The 15,615-nt window shown below is 38.1% G+C and overlaps 1 protein-coding gene across 6 annotated transcripts in view; it reads right to left on the bottom strand.

The window, feature by feature from the left end:
* Positions 1–15,237, bottom strand: part of LOC104864784 (zinc finger protein 260) — a 40,894-nt gene extending 25,657 nt beyond the window's left edge. For all 6 annotated transcript variants that reach the window (XR_004515693.1, XR_004515694.1, XM_033759928.1 and 3 more), the window contains exon 1: positions 15,094–15,237. The gene's annotated coding sequence lies outside the window, so the exon portion shown is untranslated. The remainder of the gene's footprint in view (positions 1–15,093) is intronic.
* Between the last annotated feature and the right edge of the window lie 378 nt (positions 15,238–15,615).

Here is a 15,615-nt window from a genome sequence, read left to right as displayed (position 1 = left end):
TCAGCGGAGGAAAGGTAGCCCCTTCAATAAATGGTGTTAGAAAAACTGGATTTCAACCTGCCAAAGATTAAAACTGGATCCTTATCTTTCACCATGCACTAAATTAAAATCCAAGTGGATTAAAGATCTAAATATTAAAACAGAAACACTAAACTTGCTGGAAGATAAGTTAGGCAGAACTCTCGAAGACATTGGCATAGAAAAAGACTTCATGAACAAATGCTCAGTAGCAGGGAAACTAGCAGAAAGAATCAACAACTGGGATCTCATCTTATTAAAAAGCTTCTGTACTGCAAAAGAAACCAGAACTAAGAGACAACCTACAATGTGGGAAAAAAATTTTACCAGCTGCTCCTCAGACAAAGGACTATTATCTAGAATATATAAAGAACACAAAACAATCAGCCTCCCAAAATATAAAGACCCGATTCAAAGATGGGCATCCAAAATGAACAGACATTTCTCAGACAAAGAAGTAAAAGCAGCAAGTAAATATATTAAAAAATGTTCCACATCACTGGTTATTCGAGAGATGCTGCTGAAAACAACACTGAGATTCCACCTCACCCCACAAAGAATGGCTGCTATCAAGAAATCAACTAATAACAAATGTTGGCGGGGATGTGTGGAGAAAGTGGTTTTTCTATAAAATGGAGTATTACTCAGCCATAAAGAACGAGAAAATAGATTCATTCATAGGAAAATGCATACATATTGAAGATATACTCCTAAGTGAAATAAATAAATCACACATGTGTAAATACTGAATAGTTTCTCTGGTGTGAATAAACTGTAATAATGCATAAGATCCTAATAAGATTACAGACATTGTGAAATGGGAAGAAAGGGGCTAAAGTTGTAGGGAAGGTGGGATGGGTAGGGGAAGGGTAATAAGGGAAAAGCAAAACATGTGAGATAGTGAAAAGATGGAAATAAAGTGTTTGTAGATGGGGAGGGGAGGAGGGGGTGAAGGGAGGGTAGGGACAACGGGAAAAAATGAGAACCAAGACCTGTCATATAGAGGTACAAGATCCCAACAATGAATGTAACTATACTGTATCCCTAAGATGTACCAATAAACTCAATTAAAGCTGGAGAAAAAAAAAAGAAATGCAGTGGACAGAGGTATTAGTCAATCCAAATGTAAAGAAAAAAAATGAGAAAGATTATGACTTGCATTGTAATTATACCTATAAAACACAAGAGAATCTCAGCACTGCTCCAAATAAGAATTCAGCAAGTTAACAAGCTATGAAAATAACTATATATACATGGCTCCTCATATATATGAGAACATTCATATAACAAAAACACCAGAGCCAGGGATTTAGCTTAGTATCACTGTGCCTGCCTCACAAGTGCAAGGTCCTAAGTTCAATCCCTGGTTCCAAAAGAACAAAAAACAAAAACAAAAACATAAACACCTAAAATAAGAAATATCTCACAGTCACTAAATTGCCCAGGCTGGGCTCAGACCCAGAGTCCTGGGATTACAGGTGTGAACCACTGTGCCCAGCTTACTTTCTTTCCTTTTTTGAAGCAAAACCTTTATTACTAATTTTAGATAATGTATACCTGTACATGAAGTATCTTGGTTCTTTTTTTTTAAGTTTATTGGTAAATTTTAGGTATACAATAGTTACAGTCATCATTGGGATCTTATACCTTTACATGCCATATCTTGGTTAATTTTTCCCCATTCCCCAGCCCTCCCTTCACCCCTCCACCATTCCTTGTTTATAAAGATAGTTTCCATGTTTTTCCTTTTATGTTTTTCTTTTGCCTTATCTTTCCCCTACCCCTCCCCCTTCCCCTACTCTTTTAGACCTCTTTTTCCTATTACACAGTATCAATTATACATTATGATCCTTATTTACATTTTTAGTTTTTCATACCAGAGAAACTATTCGGTATTTACACATATCTTATTAATTTCTCTAGAGTATGGCCTCAATGCATATCCACCTAGCTCTAAATGACTCAAGTTGCTCATTCTTTATGACTAATACTCCATTTTATACTAAAAAAACAAAACAAAACACATCTTTATCTAGTCTCCAGGTGATGGTTAATTGGGTATTTCCAAGTTTTAGCGATTAGAAACTGTGCTGCTATAAACAAAATCAAGCATTTATTACTGTGGTATGACTCTTTTTATTTTATGGGGGAAGATACCCAGCAGAGGAATAGCTGAGTCAAATGGGACTTCTAATCCTAATTGAGATATCTCCATAATGATTTCTGCAGTGGTTGCACCAGTCTGCACTCCCACCAACAATGAGGAAGTGTTCCTTCCTTCCCACAATCCCATCAGCATTAGTTATTGGTTGACATCTTGATAGTAGCCATTCTTTTTGGGGTGAGGTAGCATCTCAGTATTGCTTTCATCTGCGTCTCGCAAATGACAAGTGATGTTGAATATTTTTCTGTTTATGTGCTGCTTTTACTTCTTTGAAAAATGTCCGTTCATTTCAGATGCCCATTTTTGAATCAGTTCTTTATATTTGGGGGGGCCCAATTTCTTTGAGTTCTTTATATATTTTAGATAGCACACTTTGTCTGAGGAACAACTGGTAAAATTTTTTTCCCATGTTGTAGGTTGTCTCTTAGCTCTGTTGGTGATTTCTCTTGCAGGGGAGAAGCTTTTTTAAAAGATGAGATCCCAATTGTTGATTCTGTGTGCTACTTTCTGTGCTATCGGGGATGTGTCCATCAAGTCTTTTCCTATGCCAATACCTTAAAGTGTTCTACATATCTTCCAGCAAGTTTAGTGCTTCTGTTTTAATATTTAGATCTTTAATCCACTTAGATTTTAGTTTAGTGCATGGTGAAAGATAGGGGTCTAGTTTTGATCTTTGGCAAGCTGAAATCCAGTTTTCCCAACACCATTTATTAAAGAGGCTATCTTCAGTAAGGATGGTTGGCTCCTTTGTCAAGGATGAGGTAGCTGAGTACGTCTGAAGTTGTTTCTGCATCTTCTAATCTATTCCACTGATTCTCAGGTCTCTTTCTTTGCCAGTACCATGCTGTCTTTATCACAGTACCTTTGCAATATCTGGAAATACATTAAACAACAAAACATCTTATGTACATACAGGGAAAAAGAAGTGAAGGATGCAAAAAAGAATAAGCAAATAAAAAGACTACAATATTCAGGGCAGTAACATTTTCCATCATAAACACATTGTCAGTAAACTAAAGTAACAAAATCTTCATGGAAGCCTCACATTCTTAGACATACACAAGCTGATCATAAAGTTCTAATGAAAAAATGATCCAGCTCCTTGCCTAAGTTAATGAGCTTGGACGGTCATAATAAATCCCATAGACTGAACAGCTTAAACAAAAATTTTGTTTTTCAAAATTCCGCAGGCTGGAAAGTCCAAGATCAAGGTGCGAGACAATTCAGATCCCAGGAGTGATGAGGTCTCTCTTCCTGGCTTAACAATGGCAATTTTCTTGACGTCTCCTTGAATAATGAATAGAGGGAGAAAAGAAATGCCTTCCTCTTCTTTTAACATCATCAATTCTGTGAGAAAAGGGACCAACACTTATGCCTCATTCAAACATAATTATCTTCTATAAGTCCTATCTCAGTCATCTTAGGATGCAGGGATAGGTTTCAACATTTAAATTCTTTGAGGACACAATTCACCCACAGCACTGTGTTGCTCTTCACTAATGAAAGAATACCCCACGCAGTGAAACTCATACTAACTTGTAATTCCTCATTTGCCTATGTGAACAAAGTCACTGCAATGGAAGAAGTAAGTATTCTTCTAAGCAGTAGTTAGAGGAGCCAATACACAGGTCATCATATTCTCCTTATTCCATGAAGAATATAAAGAATTTATCTTTGGGCCGGGATGTAGCTCAGTGGCACTGCACCTGCCTCACTAAGCACAAAGTCCTAAATTCAATCCCTGGTAGCAAAAAAAAAAAAAACTTAATCGTCCTCTCTCTGGGGCTATGTACCAGAGAGCAGCAAACCCTCACCTGATCCTTCATGAAGAGGATATATGAGTCTAAAAGAAACATTTGCTTTTCATCTACTTGGAAACTTAATCAGCACCATCACACAACAAAACAAACTTCATGCACCATCACTAGAATGATAACTACTACTGCAAAAATGGTGATCTATGTTATCCTAAATACTAAATGACTAAAATAGTATAAATTCTAAAGACCTGAAATAGTTATCAAGTGACTAATTAACAATGACTAATTATCAATGTTACCTAAATTGTTATTTAGGCATTTATTTAGGACAACAAGGTAACTCTTATGCAGTACAAGCCCTATTTTTACATCTCTGTAGATTTACAGCTTAAGGAAAATAGAATGAAAAACAGAATGACAATAGTACATTTCAGTTATTGTTAAGTTCAGAAAACAAAAACAGAGGGCTGGGGATTTAGCTCAGTGGTTCCACTGCCTGCCTTACAAGTGTAAAGACCTGAGTTCAATCCCTAGTGCAAAAAAAAAAAAAAAAGAAGAAGAAGAAGAAAGAAAGACAACAAAAACAGGACACAGGCCAGAATAAAAAAGAATAGGGCGCTACTAGAAATTTGAGGACATGTAAGACTGCAAAAGTTGGAAAGAAATTACATCATCTTTCATTACTGAAAACATTTAGTTTTTCTCACAGAATATACAATAAAAATGCATTTAAAATGAAAAATAAATCCCTTCATGACAAGTAATAATCTTATAACATTAAGATCTATGAATTTAGGTTATCTTGACAAATTATTTAAGTTGCTTACAATGGACCAGAAAGAAGACTACAAAAGTCTCCTAAGAAAAATGTAAGATGCAAAAAAATACATAAGCATGGAAAAAAACTATAAAGGCAAGCCTCAAAAAATTTAGAGGTAAGTAGAATGATAAAGATGTTAATTTAGCTGGATGTGGTAGCATAAACCTGTAATCCCAACACTCAGACTAGCTGAGACAGGAGAATTTCAAGTTTGAGCCCAGCCTAGGCATCTAAGCAATCTGGCAACATCATCTCAAAATAAAAATAAAAAAGGAGCTGGAGATGTAGTAGTTCAGTGGAAAGGAATTAGGTTCCATTCCAGCACCAAAACAAAACAAACTCATGTATATTTTTGAGTATTAAAACATGATAAAACCATCAACCTTAAGAAAAACTAGATGGGTTAGGATTATAAGAAGCTTTCCAAAGCTATGAACAATAAATGTACCTAAAGTGGTCCATAGCATTTTAGAATACATCTTGAAATACATTCATCCAACAAAATCAAATTTGTCAAATTTATTTTATTACTGAGATGGCTGTTTCTAATTGTTGCACTGATATGGTGATTGTTGGTTGACAACCCATCTTGTATTACTAGGATGAATCTAACTTGGTGACAGAGTAGGATTACTTTTATATGCTGCTAAATTCCATTTCTTTTTATTTTTGAAGGATTTTGTATGTATATGTTTAAGATAACACTGGTCTAAATTTTTATTTCCTTGTGATATCTTTGTATCTTTGCAGTTTTTGCTATCATTGTAATACTGCTTCATAAAATTGTCTCTACCATTTCTATTTTTTGGACAACTAGGAATGAACTGATATTAAATCTCCAAATGTTTAGAAGAATTGGCCAGGGAATTTAGGAACACAAGATTTTGTTTGTATTACTAACAAAAATAAACTACACACCATCTCCTCACTTGAGATAGAGCTATTCAGATTATTTTCTCAGTCAGTAGTAGTGGTTTGCATTTCTAGAAATTTAACCATTTTATTATGTGAATTATGTAAGGTATTGGCATATAATTGTATTGTTCTTCAAAAAAAAATTTTTAAGTTGGCAGCAATGTTGCCTCCTTAATATCTGATTTTAGTTGTTTGAATCTTTTGTTTTTTTCCCTGGTCTAATGTTCATTAACAAAGCTGAAATAGATATATTTACAAGCTTTGTTACTTTAATCTTATTTATCCTTCATGTTTTTTGTCATTTGATTTCATTTACCATATGTAGTCATTTCCAAGACCCTTGCATGAGCAGAACAAGAGGGCTAATCGTAGTCACTGAATCAGTTCCAAAACACAGAAGTACCAGTGTCCAACCTCAATCTAGATGTAGAAACTGTAAGATGGTGATACCAACCAGCCTGGGCTGAGTCACTCTGGAGCATCATGCACACACCTAGTTAATGTGCCTGAGAGGTGAGAGATTTGTCCTCTGATGCCACTGAGATAAAGTCATTTTTTAGTCAAGTAAGATGGATTTTAACAATTCCCCACATTCCCAAACACATAGAACGAGCAGGGAGACAGACTTGAAATGACAAAAGTTTGGGGTTCAGAAAGATAACACAACAAATATTTTCAGGGCAGAGTCTTGGAGGTGTAACACTGCCTGAGAGGTGAGAGATTTGTCCTCTGATGCCACTGAGATAAAGTCATTTTTTAGTCAAGTAAGATGTTTTTTAACAATTCCCCACATTCCCAAACACATAGAACGAGCAGGGAGACAGACTTGAAATGACAAAAGTTTGGGGTTCAGAAAGATAACACAACAAATATTTTCAGGGCAGAGTCTTGGAGGTGTAACACACACACACACACACACACACACACACACACACACACAAGGTGCACATATCCCAGAATATAAAGGTAAATACAGTGCCCCACATATATTGTGGAAAAAAGACTAAGCACTGCAAAGATAAAGAGAGTACCAATTGGAAAGATTTAGGGCCCTGTTAAGGGGGAAAGCTTTCCAGATTCTGTGTCCAAAACACAGGTGAGGGCCTCCATCCTCTGCACTCCATCTGGATTCAGCTTTCTCCAGGGAGCTCATCTGGGTTTGGTGATATCCAAATCTTTTCTTTTCAGAATATCAAGATAGTGTCTTACTGTCTTCTCTGTTGTTTTATTTTTGTGACTCTTCCACCACCTGTCCCAGTCTGCAGGCCTAGGGCTCCCCTCCCTCATTCTCCTGTGCACAGAGCTGCCTTTTCCAAATTCTGGCAAAGTCCAAGTCTCATTGGAGGATCTGCCATCTCCTGTGTTGTGAATGCCCAGATCCTGTTGGATACCATCATCAGTAGAAGGAGGGTCTCACCTATGTTCTTCCTTTTGAAGACTCCACCAAAATATAGAGAAGTAAAGCATTTGTGACCACAGCTCAAGGATTACCAGCAGCCACCAGAAGCTAGAATAATTCTGCCCTAGAGTCTCTTCAGGGGAGTGTGACCTTAATAACTCTTCGATGCTAGCCCATTATCACTGATCTTAGATTTAACTCATCCACAAGTATGATAAAATTAAACTCCTATTATTTTTAAACCATTAAGTTTGAGATTATTTCTTTCAGCAGGAAATAGGAAATCAGGCTTTCTAGTAATTTAAGTCTATGTGACCAAATTTTCATTATGCAAATGTAGCCAATATTAAATGTTGGCTGTCAAAGCTGTGCAACCTTCTAGAAAACAATAAGTGAAGGGTGATTGACTATCGTAATATCAGCAGGCAATTAAACATGCAACTTCTTCAGACTGGCTAAAGTAATGAGATTCTTTTCTTATTACCAGAGTCTTCAGAATGTGAGAGGTAGTTTGCCTTAAGGAACTATTCCCTTCAAATTAGTCACAGAGATGTCCCTTTTGCTATAAAATACTTCTGATAACTTAAACCTTAACAAATCTTTCCTTTTAAAGCTAATTTGGATACATTTCACTATTGTGGTTAACCCTGTTTTATACATGGGGAGGGTTTCTCCACTAGAAACTTCCAGATCACTGTCTTTAGTTCTGGAAATTGGGCAGTATCTTTGCGGCTCCTAGCTTCTATATTAACTGGGCATTTTGCTGGCTCATATTTTATCATCTCTGGTGCTGCATGAATGTAGTAGTATCAGCCCTGGAGTCCTATCCTGTTGTTTTCTGGTTTGTTGGGACTGGTCCCACCAATGTCTTTGACTTGATTCAAATATGGGGTGTTGTGACTTGCTTGAGTCTCTTAGTATCTCAGTTTTGTTTTTTCCATCAGAGACATGAAATAGAAATGTATGTAAAGAGGGTATTTTCAAAATACCTCCAGAAGTAAAGTGTGAGGAAGTAGAAAAAATGAGATATTGCACAGAGGTAAAGCCAACAAAGGATGTGCTGTCAAGCTGCTGAGCACTGTGGAGAACCCCAGGTCTTGGCTTTAGATTATCTCTTAAGGAGCCAGACTCTATGCTTCTTAACAATCCACTGAGCCATGGGAAGCAGACTCTGATTTGTCAAGTTAACAGCTGGCCATCAGTACCTGACCTTCCCTATAAATGAGCTGAGTGTGCTGTCATACTGTGCTCACAACAGTGCATGAAAAACTTGAGCATGAAGGCTTAAACTGAGTTTGACGCTCTGGCTCTGTCTGGGACTGTTCTCCATATGAGTAACTTAACTGCAGGGTAGAGGCAGGAGAATCTGTGCACTTGAAATGGAAGAAAAGAAAGCTCCTGATATTGGTGGAGCAAGAGCTTTTGGTTGGGCATCTGAATTGGTCCTAGTTGCCCCTGTCAGGTACCTAAGTCACCTCTGTCATTCAACTCTGTTAAATTTATTCAGGGCAACTCAACTCCATGACACCAACTCTATTTGACTAACATATAGAGGTGCATGTGACCAAGATCTTTACTCAGGACTTTAGCCATGAAGAAGTGAATAACTGCATTATTTGAACATCACACACAAACACACACAGGCGCAGGAAGGACTGAAACTAACACCAGCACTTTCCCTTCTAGAAGGCACATATATGTGGCAATTATAAATGAGATGCAACTTGATGAAGACATTTAATATGTAAGATGAGCAAGAGTAATGCTTGGTTTACAAACAGTTTTAGAATTCAGCCCATGGTTAAAGAAAATTATATTACATCCAGTACACACCTCCACAGTTGAAAAATTAAAACAGAAGTAAACAAAACTTAAGTTTAAAAAATGCAATACTCTCGTATGTATTATTTTATATAATGTTCTATCTAAATTTTAGCTAAATTTATCAGGTTCCTCAGAATTTACTCTGCTTGCAATTTAACAATACCAAGCTAGGACAATTAACATGTAATTGTTGGGCATAGCCTCTTTCAACTCTAACAGCCCTGGTACTTGATGGTGAACTCACTGGAGCAGGTCATCTTTTAATGTGCTGGGATGGGCAATGTAACATTTTCCACTGGGATGGTTTTCCACTTGAGTAACTCATACTCTGCTTTCTCTTGCTTTCTGTGGCAGAGTTTAATTTTTATGACCTGGGAGTGATTCTCCCACTTTGTTACACACTTCCATTTGACTTGAGAATTTCATTCTCAAGCCAATCTTATTTCAGAGTTCTTGGAACTTAGCTGTTATGCCTCAATTTTTCTCTATTAATATTAATACTTGCTGTTGACGTAAGTTTTTTCAGCATTTATTACATGTTTTGACTTTACTTAATATTTGCTCAGGAAAAGGTAACCTTCACAATGGAAGCAAAATCCCCAGGGAAATAAACCGAGCTCACTATGGGTCACTGAGTCTCAGGCTCTTTTGATTAGTAATGGTTAATGCTGAGGTACTAGAATATCATTTCCCTTCTAAATTAAAGTACTCATAAGTACTCATACTAAAGTACAATGTTGTAAGGAGAATAAAACGTTTATGAGATACAATAAAAAATTAGTGATTTTTAAAATTTTAACATATATTACAGTAAAAGACACATTAATATTAATCCCTATCAAAATAAGCCCTCCTCCGCTTCAAATACACCTATCCCATCATTTTTCCACTTTTCAAAGCAGTTCTGAAAGTCCTCCTTCACAAATATTTTTGGTTGCACTGTAATGATTGCCTCAATGTCCTGAACCAATTAAAATTATTTACCTTTTGACTTTAGTCACTTTCTCCATCACTGGGACAGAATATCTGTCACCCAGAACACAAAGGAGAAGTTTACATACCTCACAGTGTTTAGAGGTTTTAGTCCACAGTCAGCTGACTCCAAGGCAAGAAAACACAGCAGTAGAGAATAGCATATAAAGTTGATCAAATCAGAGCTACCAGAAAGCAGAGAGAAGGGAGGAGCCAAGGAGGGAGGCCACCTCCAGTGACCCACTTCTTACCACCAGGCTCCACCTCCTAACATCACATTTAGCTATACTACTCCCATGATTCAATCACCCTTCAAAGCCCTTCCAATATAAATTACAGTACCTTTCATGGTATTCTTTGGGAAAGAGTCAGAAGTCATAAGATGCTGAATACAGTGCATAAGGTAAATGAGAAAAAAACATTTTTAAGATAAACTGCCATGCCAGAAGGATGTGTGACACAGAATGTTGCCATGATGGGAGATGAAACTGCCCAATTCCTAGGCCATTTTCTATGCACATAATTTCTCAAACACCCTAAAAAGCCCTTATAATATTAAAAGTTCAATGCAATGTTCCTGAGGACAAACTCAGCTTGCATAATTCCTCCAAGGTCAAAAAGCATAATCAACATCACCTCATTTTGGATCTTGATTGACATGCTCTTTTCACATGAAAAGGGGGTGATTTCCACTGAGAACTATGAACCTTGGTCTCAGGATCATAACTAAGTTTTATCTCCCACAATGACATTTCTTATAAAGCTGGAATATGAGGCAGCACAACTGCACAACTCCAATTAGATTGATAAGCACTGTTGCTTTTGACAATCAAAACTTAGATTTTTTTTTTTTTTTTTTTTTTTGGACCAGGGATCAAACTCGGGTCCTTGCACTTGTAAGGCAGGCAGTGGAACCACTAAGCTAAATCCCAGCCAACAATTAAAACTTATGGGATAAATTTCACACCCACTTGCTTCATGTACAAATGCTCTGAAGGGAACTATGAGATATTCAGATCCTAAGAAACTTCCCCAATAACCAACTGTCAGTTTTATCTAATCATTTTGCTTACCCTTTGGACATTCTCTTGGGGTCTTGATGATGAAGAACATTCTAATCACTCACCTTCAGCTGATTTCTAACCATTATGAAATCACTCAAACCATCTTCATGGACATGACAACATTATCATAAACTAATTTTAATATTTCATGTGTTTCTTTTTCATTTAATGCTAATTTAATGGTAATGCATTATTTGTGATCCATGATTTGTAGCACTTTAAAACACACCTCATTCAACCATAGCTTGCAACTGACTGCTTGCATAAAACTCAATGAAACTTGTCAGTCACACACTAAGTTTCTGCACCACACTTCTTCACCACCCCATCCCCAGTACCAAGGATTAAACTCAGGACTTTGCACTTGTGAGGCAGGTGCGGCACCACACTTCTAATCTTAAAGATCCCTGCCTGTTCGATGGCATGCTGCAGCAGAATTCACTGTTATTTTTTTAATCACATTATCTGACATGGTAGGTATCACAAGAATATACTGTTAGATTTTTTTTTTTTTTTTTTTTTTTTAGTTTCTTACATCATTATCAATTTTTCAACCAATGTTGCTGGGTTAAATGGGTATATATTCTTCTGGTCCAGGGACTGAACCTGGGACCTTGCACTTGCGAGGCAGGCAGCAGCACCACTGAGCTAAATTCTCAGCCCCGGATTTTTTTTTTTTTTTAAGTAATAACATTTAGTCCCTATATCATACTACAGAAAAACATTCACAGATTTAAAAGCAAAAACTAATTTTCAAAGAAAGCTTCACGATTTTATTAAGATAGTGTTCTTACATTAATTCTAAAGAGAAGAGTAATAAAACTTCATTAGAACTAGGGGCTCCAGGTATACCTCAGTGGTAGAATGCTTGCCCAGATTACACATTTCCCCAGTAGCATCAAACAAAAAAAGAGAAAGAAAGAAAGAAAGAAAGAAAGAAAGAAAGAGAATTTCTGTTCATGAAATATTAGGGAAAACATAATGGCAGTGCACATTTCTAGTGAAGGGCTTGTAGTACTTAATAGATGGAGCACTACATATTTCTAAGGAAAAACCAGACATCCCAACAGATAAGAGAACTGCTCAGAGATTTCACAGGAGGCATTCAAATGACAAAGATTTAAACAGGGCTGAGGGTACACCTTAGCAGTGGTGTAATTGCCTAGCATGCACAAATCCCTGCATTGGATCCCCAGAGGCACAAAAACAAAGCCAAATAAACATCTGAATGTGTGTACAAATCAGTACCAACTAGAGGAGTTACAATTAAAAACTGCAGATACTGCATCAGAAAGATGATGACAATGACAACAAAATAAACAGACTAATAATCATAAGTGTGCTGACTGGAACTGTCAAACACTACTGATAGCAGTGTAAGCTGACAGAGATACTTTGGAAAATAGTTTGATCCTAACTTCTCAGGCATTCTACAAGAACCAGCAATTCTATACCTAACCAGGACACAAATTTCACCAAAAACCCTAAAAGAATGCTCTGACTGACTGCAAGCTAGAACAGAGAAATAGTTACCACTAGGGAGAATGGACAGTATAACAAATAGGGAATGAAAGGGTTTGCTGGGCACTGCTAATGTTCTATTTCTTGATATAGGTAGTAGCTTCATGATATATTCCCTTTATAATTATTGACCTTTACAATTTTCATGTTTGCCCTGTTTTTGTTTTACTCAATGAAATAGAAATTTTTAAATAAACACTGGTGGGGAAAAGCAGGGGAGACTGTAAAAGGGTCCCAGTAAAAACTTTGTGTATTGAATATGCAAATTATGTACTGATTTCATGAATGTACACAATAGATAAAAAGATATCCCTTAAATATATACAGATTGTCATTAGTCCTCAATGAAGATGTATGAAAGAAAAAGGTAGGATTCAAAAGATGAAGTTAAAAGGAACAACACTTTTAAATTGGTAAAACAAAACAGAGTTAGAATTCACTAGCTAATTATCTGTCTCAATAGTTCAGAAAAGGCAAATTTTCTAAAAGAATAAAAGCAAAATTTAAAGATATTGAAAATGAACATACCACAGAATATCAACAATGCCAAATGTTGGTTCTTTTAAAAGATTAATAAAATTGAGCCGGGAGTGGTGGTGCACGCCTGTAATCCCAGCACTCAAGAGGCTGAGGCAGGAGGACTGCTGTGAGTTCGAGACCAGCCTGGGCTACACAGTAATTTCCAGGTCAGTCTCAACTACATAGAGAGACTCTGTCTCAAAAAAACAAGCAAAAGATTAATGAAATTGAAAGTGCGCTGGTAAATATGTAAGGTATACATTAATTATCACATGTATATACACAGTCACACCTCTTCATGAGGATACATTCCGGGAAATTAATCTTCAGATAATGCCCCCACTATGGTACTTACACAAATCTGAACATAAAAGCTTCCATAGACCTGGGCTATATGCTATGGCTCTCTCTGCAATCTAAAGTCCATAAATGGCCAAAATCTCACTCTGCAGAGAATGACTAAGTTATAAAGCTACAACAATCAGTGTAGACCTGGCAAAGAGATGAATAATTAAACCTGTGAAATTACAGACAGAATTATCAGACATACTTAAATGACAGAGATCCTACTGCACAAAAATAGAAAAAGATGCCCTTTCCAATAGAAGCTGTGGGGAAAGTGGGGTATCTGTGGCAAAAAAAAGAGTTATTTCAAAACTCGGGTTTCTGTCCTTATTGAAAGGGTTTCGTCATATATGAGGCATTAGTTTCTCAATTATACACATCATGTAGGTAGATTGTAAAAGTCACTACAGAGACCACTTTTCCTCAAATTAATATGTAATACTGCCCCTTCAAAATTTCAATAATGTTTAATGGAAGAGACCAAAACAAAAACTTTTAAAATTCACCTGCAAAATTAAATATAAATATATATGAAATTAGCCAAAAAACTTCTAAATTATAAGAGCAACAGCAGTAGCTACCACTACCTGACACTAAAATACATCATGAAATATAACATGGCAATAATGACCCAAAAAATCATAACAGGAATTACATCAACATATTAATCTACATGGATATATAAGAAATGGTTGCTTTGTTAAGAGCAAAAAAAGGGCAAATAATTACAAATATCTCAGGAGTAACATTAAATGTGAATCGATCAAACAACCTAATCAAAAGGCCAATGTTAGATGTGGTGGTAAATCTCAGAGACAGAGCCCTCAAGAACACGTCAGGCCATGGATTCAGTCCCCGGCACTGAAAAATAAAAGCAGATGTTAAGGATGCTACTGTTGGATAATATTAGAAACCTGGCAGAACAGGAGGTTCCTGGCTTTCCCTCCATATACTGACACACTGAATAATCACCTACTCATGTTTCATCATTAATGAGTTGAGAAATTTCTAGATACTGCTAACTGCTAAAGATCACCCAACACCTAGCAACACATTGAGGGGAAGATTGAGATCATACATACAGCACACTAAGTCTAAGGTTCCCCGGGGCTTGGATCTTAACTATTCCTAGGAAAGGACAAGGCAGTCACAAGTCTCAAGACCACAAAACAAAATGGTGGCTTCATGCAAGTAGTCTCAGACTTCATACCCTGGGACCAGGGAAGAAAAGGGATTAAAACTCAAAGGTTCCACTGTCTCCCTGGAAGGGAGCACACTGTGCCAGGGGCTGCTGCCCACAGCTGCCTTCTATCATCCAGCCTGCAATTAGGGAGTTCACCGGAAAAAAACACTACCCCTTCGCATCAGGCTCCAGCGCACCCCAGCGATAGCTCCAGAGTGACCAATTCCCCCGAAGGAGTCTGTCCGTGCACTAGGTGTCCCGGCTTTAACACCTCCCAAGGGGCCTGGACCACACGACTGGCAGGGGAAGGGCGTCAGGGTCCGGACTGCAGAGCCAGCCCCGCCCCGGCGCCCGCATCCGAGGGGACCAAGAGCCTGGAGTCCGCAAGACACAGCTGTCACCACCGGAGGGGAGGTGGGGCCCAGCTGTCCGGGGCCTCGGGGGACCTAGGTGTGCAGAGGAAGAGGAGGAACACGGCGGCCTGCGGATTCCAGAGCCGACCCGGGAGACCCAGGCCCTCCACAGCCGGTTTCCGCGGGTTCCAAGGCGCCTCCCTTCCTGGTCTCAGGACGCCGAGCCGCGCACTCACCATTTCCAGTTTCCGGCGTTTCTGCACCCTCCCAGCGATCTTCCACCCCTGCAGGTCACCGGGAGACACCGGAGGAGAAGGAGCAATCTGGACCTCTCGGCCGGACAGCACCAGGCCCCTGGACGGCGGGCTTCAACCCGAAAGGACCGCCCAATTGTGGAAGTCCCGCCTTTCTGGCTGTGTGCCTGAGTGGACAGGTCTCATAACCCTGCTTCTGATTGGGTAGCTCTGTCGGCTCCGCCCTCTCAATCCTTGAATGACAGTAGATGCTACCAACCCATGGCTGAAGAAAAAAAATGACAGGTTTTTGTTTGCAGCTTTTTTACGGTTCTCTGATATCTAAGATTGAAGGCGGATGTCTGGCTGACGCTAATCTAAGGCAAAACGTTCTCCATGTGGAGTGAGGTAGTATTACAGGCAGCTAAATTAGATACAAATTAATGTGCAGTCAGAGAGAACTGGGCTGTCAAAGAAGTCAGCAGAGAAAAATAAAAACATCGAAATCGTTGGTGGAAGTGCAAC

This window comes from Fukomys damarensis, unplaced genomic scaffold (assembly GCF_012274545.1).
Source record: "Fukomys damarensis isolate Sample0158 unplaced genomic scaffold, DMR_v1.0_HiC HiC_scaffold_38, whole genome shotgun sequence".
Taxonomy (NCBI): domain Eukaryota; kingdom Metazoa; phylum Chordata; class Mammalia; order Rodentia; family Bathyergidae; genus Fukomys; species Fukomys damarensis.
The sequence above is the reverse complement of the archived record's forward strand: the minus strand, read 5'-3'. Positions and strand labels throughout refer to the sequence as shown.